Genomic DNA, 9,680 nt, shown 5'->3' on the forward strand with positions numbered 1-9,680 from the left:
ATATAGACATATTTTAGAGCTTATATTCACTCATTTTGCTTCGTATATAGTTAATAGTGAAATCTCTTAAAGGTCTTGTATTTAGAAATGAATGAAGTAGATGATATGGCATGCATGCATGATGTGGATACTCCATATGTAAAGAAAACTGGGACCAACTTTTCTTAAGCCACATTGGGACCAACTTTTTTTTAAGAACGTAGGATTCAAGTGTAAACAACCCGGCCCGTCTTTCACAACCTGGCCTTTAACAATCCCGGCCCACAATACCCCACTACACTCTCTCCCTCTCGTAGAGAACCCGACAACCACACCTGACACCTTCTCCTCCCAGCGCAACGCGCAATGAACACCGACATCACCGCGTCGGTGAAGCCGGAGTACCCGGTGATGGACCGGAACCCTCCCTTCACCAAAGTCATCGGCAACTTCTGTTGGGGCACGCCGCATGGGAAACAAAATATTTCCTACGCGCACGAAGACCTATCATGGTGATGTCCATCTACGAGAGGGGATGTGTGATCTACGTACCCTTGTAGACCGTACAGCAGAAGCGTTAGTGAACGCGGTTGATGTAGTGGAACGTCCTCACGTCCCTCGATCCGCCCCGCGAACCGTCCCGCGATCAGTCCCACGATCTAGTGCCGAACGGACGGCACCTCCGCGTTCAGCACACGTACAGCTCGACGATGATCTCGGCCTTCTTGATCCAGCAAGAGAGATGGAGAGGTAGAAGAGTTCTCCGGCAGCGTGACGGTGCTCCGGAGGTTGGTGATGATCTTGTCTCGGCAGGGCTCCGCCGAGCTCCGCAGAAACGCGATCTAGAGGTAAAACCGTGGAGATATGTGGTCGGGCTGCCGTGGCAAAGTTGTGTCAAATCAGCCCTAAAACCTCCGTATATATAGGGGGATGAGGGGGGAGCCTTGACTTGTGATCCAAGGACTCCCAAGGGGGTCGGCCGAACCTAAGGGGGGAACCCTCCCCTTCCAAACCGAGTCCAACTAGGTTTAGAAGGAGGAGTCCTTCCCCCTTTTCCCACCTCCTCCTTTTTTTTCTTTTTTCTCTTTGATTTTTCTTCCTATGGCGCATAGGGATCTCTTGGGCTGTCCCACCAGCCCACTAAGGGCTGGTGTGCCACCCCCAATGCCTATGGGCTTCCCCAGGGTGGGTTGCCCCCCCCCCCCCCCCCGGTGAACTCCCGGAACCCATTCGTCATTCCCGGTAACTCCGAAAACCTTCCGGTAATCAAATGAGGTCATCCTATATATCAATCTTCGTTTCCGGACCATTCCGGAAACCCTCGTGACGTCTGTGATCTCATCCGGGACTCCGAACAACATTCGGTAACCAACCATATAACTCAAATACGCATAAAACAACGTCGAACCTTAAGTGTGCAGACCCTGCGGGTTCGAGAACTATGTAGACATGACCCGAGAGACTCCTCGGTCAATATCCAATAGCGGGACCTGGATGCCCATATTGGATCCTACATATTCTACGAAGATCTTATCGTTTGAACCTCAGTGCCAAGGATTCATATAATCCCGTATGTCATTCCCTTTGTCCTTCGGTATGTTACTTGCCCGATATTCGATCGTCAGTATCCGCATACCTATTTCAATCTCGTTTACCGGCAAGTCTCTTTACTCGTTCCATAATACAAGATCCCGCAACTTACACTAAGTCACATTGCTTGCAAGGCTTGTGTGTGATGTGTATTATCGAGTGGGCCCCGAGATACCTCTCCGTCATACGGAGTGACAAATCCCAGTCTCGATCCATACTAACTCAACGAACACCTTCGGAGATACCTGTAGAGCATCTTTATAGTCACCCAGTTACGTTGCGACGTTTGATACACACAAAGCATTCCTCCGGTGTCCGTGAGTTATATGATCTCATGGTTATAGGAACAAATACTTGACACGCAGAAAACAGTAGCAACAAAATGACACGATCAACATGCTACGTCTATTAGTTTGGGTCTAGTCCATCACATGATTCTCCTAATGATGTGATCCCGTTATCAAGTGACAACACTTGCCTATGGCCAGGAAACCTTGACCATCTTTGATCAACGAGCTAGTGAACTAGAGGCTTACTAGGGACAGTGTTTTGTCTATGTATCCACACAAGTATTGTGTTTCCAATCAATACAATTATAGCATGGATAATAAACGATTATCATGAACTAAGAAATATAATAATAACTAATTTATTATTGCCTCTAGGGCATATTTCCAACAGTCTCCCACTTGCACTAGAGTCAATAATCTAGTTCACATCACCATGTGATTTCAACGAATCCAACACCCATATAGTTATGGGGTCTGATCACGTCTTGCTCGTGAGAGAGGTTTTAGTCAACGGTTCTGAAACTTTCAGATCCGTGCGTTCTTTACAAATCTTTATGTCATCTTATAGATGCTGCTACTACGTGCTATTCGGAAATGCTCCAAATATCTACTCTACTATACGAATCCGTTTCACTACTCATAGTTATTCGGATTAGTATCGAAGCTTGCATCGACGTAACCCTTTACGACGAACTCTTTAACCACCTCCATAATCGAGAAAAATTCCTTAGTCTATTTAGTTACTAAGGATAACTTTGACCGCTGATCAGTGATTCAATCCTGGATCACTCTGTGTACCTCTTAACAGACTTGCTGCAAGGCACATATCAGGTGCGGTACTCAGCATGGCATACTTTAGAGTCTATGGCTAAGGCATAGAAGACGACCTTCGTCTATTCTCTTTATTCTGCCGTGGTCGGGTTTTGAGTCTTACTCAAATTCACACCTTACAACACAGTCAAGAACTCCTTCTTTGCTGATCTATTTCGAATTCCTTCAAAAACTTGTCAAGGCATGCATCTTGTTGAAACTTCTATTAAGCGCTTTCGATCTATCTCCATAGATCTTTGATGCTCAATGTTCAAGTAGCGCAATCCTGGTATTCCTTTGAAAACTCCTTTCACACAACCTTATATGCTTTACAAAAATTCTACATTACTTCTGATCAACAATATGTCTACCACATATACTTATCAGAAATTCTATAGTGCTCCCACTCACTTCTTTGGAAATACAAGTTTCTCATAAACCTTGTACAAACCCAAAATCTTTGATCATCTCATCAAAGTGTATATTCCAACTCCGAGATGCTTGCACCAGTCCATTGAAGGATCACTGGAGCTTGCATACTTGCTAGTATCTTTAGGATCGACAAAACCTTCTGGTTGTATCACATACAATGTTTGCTCAAGGAAACCGTCGAGAAAACAATGTTTTGACATCCTACGTGCAATATTTCATAAATAATGCATCAACAACTAACATAATTCTAACAGACCTTTAGCATCGCTACGAGTGAGAAAGTCTCATCATAGTCAACTGTTTGATCTTGTCGAAAACATCTTTGCGACAAGTCGAGCTTTTCTTAATAGTGGCTTATCACCATCATCGTCTGTCTTCTTTTAAAGATCCATTTTTACTCAATAGTCCTATGACCATCAAGTAGTTCTTCCAAAGTCTACACTTTGTTTTCATACATGGATCCTCTATCGGATTTCATGGCTTCCAGCCATTTGTCGGAATCTGGGCCCACCATCGCTTTCTCCATAACTCGTAGGTTCACTGTTGCTCAAAAACATGACCTCCAAGACAGGGTTACCGTACCACTCTGGAGCAGTACGCGACCTTGTCAACCTTCGAGGTTTGTAGTAACTTGATCCGATGCTCGATGATCACCATCATCAGCTTTCACTTCAATTGGTGTAGGCGCCACAGGAACAACTTCCTGCGCCCTGCTACACACTGGTTGAAGTGATGGTTCAATAACCTCATCAAGTTCTACCACCCTCCCACTCAATTCTTTCGAGAGAAACCTTTCCTCGAGAAAGGATCCGTTTCTAGAAACAAACACTTTGCTTTCGGATCTGAGATAGGAGATGTACCCAACTGTTTTGGATATCCTATGAAGATGCATTTATGCGCTTTGGGTTCGAGCTTATCAGACTGAAACGTTTTCACATAAGTGTCGAAGCCCCAAACTTTCAAGAAACGACAGTTTAGATTTCTCTAAACCTTAGTCTATACTGTGTCATCTCAACGGAAATACGCGGTGCCCTATTTAAAGTGAATGCGATTGTCTCTAATGCATAACCCATAAATGATAGTGGTAATTCGATAAGAGATATCATAGCATTCACCATACCAAATAGTGCGTGGCTATGACGTTCAGACACATCATCACACTATGATGTTCCAGGTGGCATGAACTGCGAAACAATTTCCACATTGTCTTAACTGCGTACCAAAACTCGTAACTCGGATATTCATTTCTATGATCATATCGTAGACAGTTTATCCTCTTGTTACGACGAACTTCACTCTGAAACGAAATTGAACTTTTCAGTATTTCAGACTTGTGATTCATTAAGTAAATACTCTTGTATCTACTCAAATCGTCATTGAAGTAAGAACATAATGATATCCACTGCGTGCCTCAGCACCCATTGGACTGCATACATCAAAATGTATCACTTCCAACAAGTTACTATCTTGTTTTATCTCAATGAAAACAAGGCCTTGCTCATGTGGTATGATTTTCATGTCACTAGTGATTCAAAATCAAGTGAGTATAAAGATCCATCAGCATGGAGCCTCTTCATGCAATTTATACTAACATGACTCAAGCGGCAGTGCCACAAGTAAGTGGTACTATCATCATTACCTCGTATCTTTTGGCACCAATATCATGAACATGTGTAACACTACGATCGAGATTCAATAAACCATTGAAGGTGATTATTCAAGCAAATAGAGTAACCATTATTCTCTTTAAATGAATAATCGTATTGCTATAAACACGATCCAATCATGTTCATGCTTAACGCAAGCACCAAATAACAATTATTTAGGTTTAACACCAATCCCGATGGTAGAGGGAGCGTGCGACGTTTGATCATATCAACCTTGGAAACACTTCCAACACGTATCGTCACCTCGCCTTTAGCTAGTCTCCGTTTATGCTGTAGCTTTCATTTCGTGTTACTAATCACTTAGCAACCGAACCGCTATCCAATACCCTCGTGCTACTAGGAGTACTAGTAAAGTACACATTAACATCATGTATATCAAATATACTTCTTTCGACTTTTGCCAGCCTTCTTATCTACCAAGTATCTAGAGTTGCTCCGCCTCAGTGACCGTTCCCCTCATAACAGAAGCACTTAGTCTCGGGCTTGGGTTTAATCTTGGGTTTCTTCATTAGTGCAGCAACTGTTTTGCCGTTTCACAAAGTATCCCTTCTGGCCCTTTGCCTTTCTGGAAACTTAGTGGTTTACTAACCATCAACTATTGATGCTCCTTCTTGATTTCTACTTTCACAGTGTCAAACATCGCGAATCTCTCAAGGACCATTGTATCTATCCTTGATATGTTATAGTTCATCACGAAGCTATCACAGCTTGGTGGCAGTGACTTTGGAGAACCATCACTATCTAATCTGGAAGATTAACTCCCACTTGATTCAAGTGATTGTCGTACTCAGATAATTTGAGCACACGCTCAACGATTGAGCTTTTCTCCTTTACTTGGTGGACAAAGAATCTTGTCAGAGGTCTCATACCTCTTAACAAGGGCACAAGCATGAAATCACAATTTCATCTCTTTAGAACATCTCTTATGTTCCGTGACGTTTCAAAACATCTTCGGGCCTTGCTTCTAAGCCATTAAGTACTTTGTACTGAACTATCGTGTAGTCATCAGAAACGTGTATGTCGGATGTTCACAACATCTACAAACGACGCTCGAGGTGCAGCACACCGAGTGGTTCATTAAGGACATAAGCCTTCTGCGCAGCAACGAGGACAATCCTCGGCTTTACAGACTCAGTCTGCAAAGTTTGCTACTATCAACTTTCAACTAAATTTTCTCTAGGAACATATAAAGACAGTAGAGCTATAGCGCAAGCTACATCATAATTCGCAAAGACCATTAGATTATATTCATGACAATCAGTTCAATTAATCATATTACTTAAGAACTCCCACTCAAAAAGTACATCTCTCTAGTCATTTGAGTGGTACATGATCCAAATCCACTATCTCAAGTCCGATCATCACGTGAGTCGAGAATAGTTTCAGTGGTAAGCATCTCTATGCTAATCATATCAACTATACGATTCATGCTCGACCTTTCGGTCTCATGTGTTCCGAGGCCATGTCTGCACATGCTAGGCTCGTCAAGCTTAACCCGAGTGTTCTGCGTGTGCAATTGTTTTGCACCCGTTGTATGTGAACGTTGAGTCTATCACACCCGATCATCACGTGGTGTCTCGAAACGAAGAACTGTCGCAACGCTCCACAGTCGGGGAGAACACAATTTCGTCTTGAAATTTTAGTGAGAGATCACCTCATAATGCTACCGTCGTTCTAAGAAAGATAAGGTGCATAAAGGATTAACATCACATGCAATTCATAAGTGACATGATATGGCCATCATCATGTGCTTCTTGATCTCCATCACCAAAGCACCGGCACGATCTTCTTGTCACCGGCGTCACACCATGATCTCCATCATCATGATCTCCATCAACGTGTCGCCATCGGGGTTGTCGTGCTACTCATGCTATTAGTACTAAAGCTACGTCCTAGCAATATAGTAAACGCATCTGCAAGCACAGACGTTAGTTTAAAGACAACCCTATGGCTCCTGCCGGTTGCCGTACCATCGACGTGCAAGTCGATATTAACTATTACAACATGATCATCTCATACATCCAATATATCACATCACATCGTTGGCCATATCACATCACAAGCATACCCTACAAAAACAAGTTAGACGTCCTCTAATTGTTGTTGCATGTTTTACGTGGTGACCATGGGTATCTAGTAGGATTGCATCTTACTTACGCAAACACCACAACGGAGATATATGAGTTGCTATTTAACCTCATCCAAGGACCTCCTCGGTCAATTCCGATTCAACTAAAGTTGGAGAAACTGACACCCGCCAGTCATCTTTGAGCAACGGAGTTACTCGTAGCGATGAAACCAGTCTCTCGTAAGCGTACGAGTAATGTCGGTCCGAGCGGCTTCGATCCAACAATACCGCGGAATCAAGAAAAGACTAAGGAGGGCAGCAAATCGCACATCACCGCCCACAAAAACTTTCGTGTTCTACTCGAGAAGACATCTACGCATGAACCTAGCTCATGATGCCACTGTTGGGGAACGCCGCATGGGAAACAAAAAATTTCCTACGCGCACGAAGACCTATCATGGTGATGTCCATCTACGAGAGGGGATGTTTGATCTACGTACCCTTGTAGACTGTACAGCAGAAGCGTTAGTGAACGCGGTTGATGTAGTGGAACGTCCTCACGTCCCTCGATCCGCCCCGCGAACCGTCCCACGATCAGTCCCACGATCTAGTGCCGAACGGACGGCACCTCCGCGTTCAGCACACGTACAGCTCGACGATGATCTCGGCCTTCTTGATCCAGCAAGAGAGATGGAGAGGTAGAATAGTTCTCCGGCAGCGTGACGGCGCTCCGGAGGTTGGTGATGATCTTGTCTCGGCAGGGCTCCGCCCGAGCTCCACAGAAACGCGATCTAGAGGTAAAACCGTGGAGATATGTGGTCGGCCTGCCGTGGCAAAGTTGTGTCAAATCAGCCCTAAAACCTCCGTATATATAGGGGGATGAGGGGGGAGCCTTGCCTTGGGGTCCAAGGACTCCCAAGGGGGTCGGCCGAACCTAAGGGGGGAACCCTCCCCTTCCAAACCGAGTCCAACTAGGTTTGGAAGGAGGAGTCCTTCCCCCTTTTCCCACCTCCTCCTTTTTTTTCTTTTTTCTCTTTGATTTTTCTTCCTATGGCGCATAGGGCTCTCTTGGGCTGTCCCACCAGCCCACTAAGGGCTGGTGCACCACCCCCAATGCCTATGGGCTTCCCCGGGGTGGGTTGCCCCCCCCCCCCCCCCCGGTGAACTCCCGGAACCCATTCATCATTCCCGGTACATTCCCGATAACTCCGAAAACCTTCCGGTAATCAAATGAGGTCATCCTATATATCAATCTTTGTTTCCGGACCATTCCGGAAACCCTCGTGACGTCTGTGATCTCATCTGGGACTCCGAACAACATTCGGTAACCAACCATATAACTCAAATACGCATAAAACAACGTCGAACCTTAAGTGTGCAGACCCTGCGGGTTCGAGAACTATGTAGACATGACCCGAGAGACTCCTCGGTCAATATCCAATAGCGGGACCTGGATGCCCATATTGGATCCTACATATTCTACGAAGATCTTATCGTTTGAACCTCAGTGCCAAGGATTCATATAATCCCGTATGTCATTCCCTTTGTCCTTCGGTATGTTACTTGCCCGAGATTTGATCGTTAGTATCCGCATACCTATTTCAATCTCGTTTACCGGCAAGTCTCTTTACTCGTTTCGTAATACAAGATCCCGCAACTTACACTAAGTCACATTGCTTGCAAGGCTTGTGTGTGATGTTGTATTACCGAGTGGGCCCCGAGATACCTCTCCGTCATACGGAGTGACAAATCCCAGTCTCGATCCATATTAACTCAACGAACACCTTCGGAGATACCTGTAGAGCATCTTTATAGTCACCCAGTTACGTTGCGACGTTTGATACACACAAAGCATTCCTCCGGTGTCCGTGAGTTATATGATCTCATGGTTATAGGAACAAATACTTGACACGCAGAAAACAGTAGCAACAAAATGACACGATCAACATGCTACGTCTATTAGTTTGGGTCTAGTCCATCACATGATTCTCCTAATGATGTGATCCCGTTATCAAGTGACAACACTTGCCTATGGCCAGGAAACCTTGACCATCTTTGATCAACGAGCTAGTGAACTAGAGGCTTACTAGGGACAGTGTTTTGTCTATGTATCCACACAAGTATTGTGTTTCCAATCAATACAATTATAGCATGGATAATAAACGATTATCATGAACTAAGAAATATAATAATAACTAATTTATTATTGCCTCTAGGGCATATTTCCAACAACTTCTCCACGCTCGACGACCTCCGCTTCTCCATCATCTCTGCCATCTCCGTCACCGTCAGCTACCTCTCTGGTACACCCTCCTAGCTCCCAACATTCTATCCCGCAGTGAATGTTCTCTCCACCGAGGCTCAGATCCACATCATCGGGCGATGCTCGCAAGGATCAAGCCGGGGATCCACGTGTTGTTGATGGTGACTGTGGGCCTCATCGGCGTCCTGGGTGAGTTCATGTATGCCTACCAGAACTCTGTCGGACGGTTCATGGGGTTCTTCCCAAACGAATTCGAGGTCGCGCGCTACAAATGCCTATACCTATTTTTTTACTAAAAAATTATGTAAATAAAATCTCATATTCTATAAAGAGAGGACTTGGGAGGAGGGAGGAGGGAGGACACATGAGTAGGAGGGAAGATGGCGGTCGGAGCAGATAGGAGAGAGGAGGAGGAGGAGGAAGGAGGGCGACGAGAGGGAAGAGGGGGGAGGGGTGGCGGGAGGAGAGATGAGAGAGGAGGCCAGCATAAGCAGGAGGGAGATACCCCGAGGGAGACGATAGTGGCAATGGGCGAGTGCAATGGCGGTGGTGAGCAGCGGCAGGAGATTGGAGAAGTGAGA

At 45.1% G+C, this 9,680-nt stretch overlaps 1 pseudogene; it reads left to right on the forward strand.

Annotated features, from left to right (window-relative positions):
• Positions 1 to 345: 345 nt before the first annotated feature.
• LOC123404986 lies at positions 346 to 9,395 on the forward strand (annotated as a pseudogene).
• Positions 9,396 to 9,680: the final 285 nt, after the last annotated feature.

This window comes from Hordeum vulgare, chromosome 6H (genome assembly GCF_904849725.1).
Source record: "Hordeum vulgare subsp. vulgare chromosome 6H, MorexV3_pseudomolecules_assembly, whole genome shotgun sequence".
NCBI classification, from domain to species: domain Eukaryota; kingdom Viridiplantae; phylum Streptophyta; class Magnoliopsida; order Poales; family Poaceae; genus Hordeum; species Hordeum vulgare.